A 4,655-nucleotide genomic window follows, 5' to 3' on the forward strand; every position below is an offset into this window, starting at 1 on the left:
GGAGAGCCAGTTCCCCATAAGAAAAAACCCTCCCAAAAAAAAAAAAAAGGGGGGGGGGGAAAGAAAGTGGACAAATATGGAAGATGTGTTGCTGAGTGAAGCAAGTCAGGTTATGAAAGAGAGACATCGTACGTCTCCACTTAACATACACCGACTATCTGCACTCTATGGTAGAGACTGAAAGACTGGAGAACATAAAAGCATTCAAATTTTTAATGGACACTAGAGACAAAGGGGAAAGAGAGTGTGAGAGGGGAAGAGTGTAGGAAATTTGGGATAAAATGGAGAGGTAAGACACTTGTGGGACACAGATAAGGTTTATTATCTGTTGATGAGGATGTGTATGGTGGTCTGAACTGGGCTGGACTGAGGTGTACATCATGCTGGGTAAAGTCTCTTCACAATCTAAATGATGTATGGCGATTTAATGTATGAATAATAACAAAAATAAATAAATTTTAAAAAGAATCAGTTTGTCCAAGATTTTGATTGTATTTCAAATATTACTTCAATGTCTAGCTGATTTTTCTACAAGTGATTTTCTGGGTCTTCCACAGGCACTTTTCACATTTTTTTTTAAAGTTTACCCATACAGGGAGAAAAAGAGAGGGAGACAGTAACCCCGAAACGTCTGGTCATACTGCAGCCCCTGCGTCCCCTCCCCGCTCCCCATTAGCAAGGGCAGGGGCTTGTCCAGAGGTGCACTCACCACTCAGCTCTCGGCTCTTCCAGGGGTCTGAACCCAGAGCCTTCTCGGGGCTCTGGTATGACACATCTGTGTCCGACCACTTTCACCATCCTGGTGGGACCCACAGACAAAGTCAGTTTAATCAAGCCCTCATCATTTGTTGGGAAAATAATAATAACTAACTTATATTCTCAACTGGATCCTTTTTGTAGACTAAAAGGTACATGTCAAATTTTAGAGGAAACCATCTTCTTGATATCTCTCTTTAGCTTTTCCCCATGAGCTTTGCTAAAGTCGTCCCAGGGCAATGCAGTCAGACATGAATGGCCGTTGCATTGTCTTTCCCTTAGTGTCCTGACCTCCAGGGACAGTGGACAGCAGAGAGGCGAAAGTTCCAAAGTTGCTCCCAAGCCCCAAGCATGAACTCACCCGAGGTGGCCTACCCAGACCAGGCTCAATCTGGCTTATTGTAAATGCAATCACTTTGGTAATTTGTCTAAATTAACCAGCATTCTTCAATCACAATGGACCCATTTCTATTTATTTCTCTTTGTTTTGCTCTTCTCCACTTGGCTGAGCTCCTTCTAAGTCCTCAGGCTTTCCATTTTCCTTCCTTTATTTCTATATGTTATATTATCTGAAGATGAAATTATTTGCACTCCAAAGATCCATATGTTCTTATCTATGTGCTCATTTTTTGAATCTGCATTTTGGGAATTTAAATGTCCATAGACACGCTGGCTGGAAGCTGACGTGTTTCAGGAAATCCAATGCGTGTGCCCCAGCAAAGAAAAGGAGCGTTCGAAACCACACCGTTTTCTACTTGGCATTTTCAAAGAAGATATGTGGGTGGGGGACGGCATTTTCTTATCTCCAAATGTTCTATTTTGCTTCAATATCCCCCAAATTGGAGGCAGAAGTTGGATCAACCTTTAGACTTCACCATGTCCTGACGGCCTAGGATCTCGCAGACCTCATCCTTACCCTTCCGAACTGTACTCTCTTGACGTGAAGTGGATGACCTAGATCCTGATCCGACGTCTGGTTATTTTGCGACTTAGATATAGTGAGAATGCCTTGTAGCTGGATTCTGGGTAGGAAAGAAGAAGCGGCACCAGGAAAATGCCCTTCTTGTTGAAGAGAAGCTGCACCTTCTAGACCTTGTTAAGCTCCAGTTACTGCGTCAGGTTAAAGGGGCCAATTTGATGTATCCCTGTTTCTCAATGTGGTAAATTGGATATTCTACTCTAATTCTTACCTCAGAGAGATAGTCTTGAAGGAAGCCGACATAACCGATCCTAAAGTGACTACACTGTAAGTACTGTCGTTAACTCGTCACTACACAGACGGGCGTAAAACCCGCCTTCCGCACCCTCTCTTACTTAGGGGTTGTCTTGTGTCTTGATATTGTCTTCAAAGCATTCTTTTCCCTGCAGAGCAAAGGCTACAAGGTGATCAACGCCTGTCATACCAACATAAAACCTTTAATAAAACAGAGACATGTCAGGGAGTGGTGTTGAGTGGTGTTGGCGTGATTGGCCATTACTCCTGTTTTCGTGAAAGAACCGTCCTTGCCTCGGGCCGGGAGAGCTTGCCAGCCACCACAGGGCAGCTAACCCTATCTCTCTAACCACCGCAATGAGAGAAAACAGGCAAGAACACCTGACACGAGAAAAGACTGCAAACCCAGTCCAGTCATTTCTAAGAAAAAGCCCTTTCTCTTTCCCGTCTCCTTCCTCTACCCCTCTCCCTCTTTCCTATTCTCTCTCTCCTTTCCTTCTTGACTATCGGCCCTGCCTGCCACCTCCGAACCCCCTTTCTGTTATCTTTGCCCCCAGTGCCAGCACTTCTTCCTTCCTGCTCCGGCCACTCTGCTCCGGCGCCGGCTTCTGCCTTCATGGTGATGCCGACCTTCCTCAGTACCTGGATTTAGTAGCCCTAGGTCACCCAGGGACAGAGGCTACCCAGCGGTAGGAGTGTCAGGGTTTCTTTCCTGTTCCCCAGAGAGGAAGAGGAGGGTAGCACCCTGGGGGCACGGTCACGGCCACAGTCCCTCCTCTTTGACCTCTCTTTCCCCACAGGGTTTCGGGCAAGCATGCACACATGCTCAGTGTGTTTTTCAAGCCACCAGATCTGGGACTTGGACCACATAGCCATGTAGGACCCACCTGCCTCAACCATCAGGCCACAGAGCCAGCCCTCAAGTTCTTTGAAAACAGACTTATGACTAATGCAGAGAAAGCTGTCACGTATTTGTTACAGAAATGTCTGCGATGCGGTGCATCTGTCCTGGGCACAGTTACAGGTGCACTCAGTTCTGGCCAGAAGAGTGTAGAGTATCCTACACACCCTAGAGTCCTGGCAGCATGTGTCTTTTGAGAAAACACTTAGGTATATCTTTATTTTCAACGTTCACAATGGTTTTTAAATAACCAACATTTTCAGTAGGAAATAGGTTAAGATTTCCATCTACTCTTCAGCAACTTCCATGAGGCATATTAATTTTAGATTCAAGGTAGCTTATGCCCAAGTATTTTCTGCTTTCTAGGGAACTCAAAAGTGGGTGAGAATTAACCACTAATGTCCCTATCAACTCTTTAACACACTGTATACATTTTATGTTTCTATTGCAGATAAAAATATATATACTTTCCTAAAACTTTGAGATATTGGAACCTTTTTGTGTAAATAACCTTTTTGTGCTGGAAAATTCTATTGGTACTTATCAGAAAAGTACAAGCAGTGCTTAAGAGCTTTCCCACCAATAAACATGATTCTACACGTAAAAGAAGAAGAAATGTAAACACAAAGCTAAACTTTTTAGAAACATTTTTTAAACTTTCTTTTAAAAAAGAAATAATAAATTAATTACCCCCCCAATAAACCTTTAATTATAAATGCAGGTGAGCCTGTCTCTCACCCCCAGACCACTTTTAGTTCTAATTGCTCTGGAGAAATTCCATGATTAGACATCGGATTCTATGATGAAATACTGAGAACTGATTCCAACCTCTCACTTGGGACAGCAGAGCGTTCTTTGGCAAGAGGAGATGGGCTTCCTCTGACATGCACTGAACCAAGGGATGGTGGCTAATTGCCAGCCCAGGGATCCTCCTGGGGGAGTGGGAACCCAGCACTAATGAAAAGCCTCACCTCTGCGCCAGAGTATTTAAGGAGTCTGCGATTCCGCCTTGCCTTACTGAGGCTCGGACTCAGCTGCTCTGAGGTAGGGTTTACGTGTCCATGGAGAGAGAGAACATTACCCAGGTACCAGGACGTGGTCTTGGGGCGTGGCTGTGTAACCGTCAGGCCGTGCTGGGACCTTTCCTGCGAACAGTGGAAGCAGTGGTCTTTGCAAGATTGAGGGGGACAAACACGTCCTTTCACTCTTTGGTCACCGGGCTGTTGGAGAAAGGGTGAGAAGCTAAGAGAAACCTCTCACACACCAGAAGGGCGTGAATGGATTTACTGGGGGGACGAGGGGACGTGGAGCTGACAGCTGGAAGGAGGTTCCTCTGTGTCTGAGAACTCAGACGCGGCAGGACGGCCGCAGGGCGTTTGTTGTTAGTGGAGCAGCATGGAGTGCCCTCTGAATACTTTTAAGACAAGGGTTTCTCTCTTCACGTGCAGTTAGCTGTGGCTGATGGTTTCTACTTACTTGGGAGAGACTGAGATGTCAAACTGGATTTTCTCTTTTTGATTCCTTTCTAACCCCCTCTCGTTTTTCTTATTCCGTAGGACATGTGTCCTAAGATAAAACTCTTTTTTATATATAAACATGTCATCTTCTTTAAGGAAATCCCCGGGAAGCCTTCCTAGCGTGGTGTAAGAGCCGGTATGACAGAGGCTGAGCGGAGCGGGCGACGCCCATGCAGACCCTCAGACCGGGTGACTGCGGGCTCGTGACATGTAGGGTGTCCTCGCTGTGGGTCTGGTGGGACTGCTCCTTCTCTCTCACCCTCTTTCC

Source organism: Tupaia chinensis, unplaced genomic scaffold (assembly GCF_000334495.1).
Source record: "Tupaia chinensis unplaced genomic scaffold, TupChi_1.0 Scaffold143902_1, whole genome shotgun sequence".
NCBI lineage: Eukaryota > Metazoa > Chordata > Mammalia > Scandentia > Tupaiidae > Tupaia > Tupaia belangeri.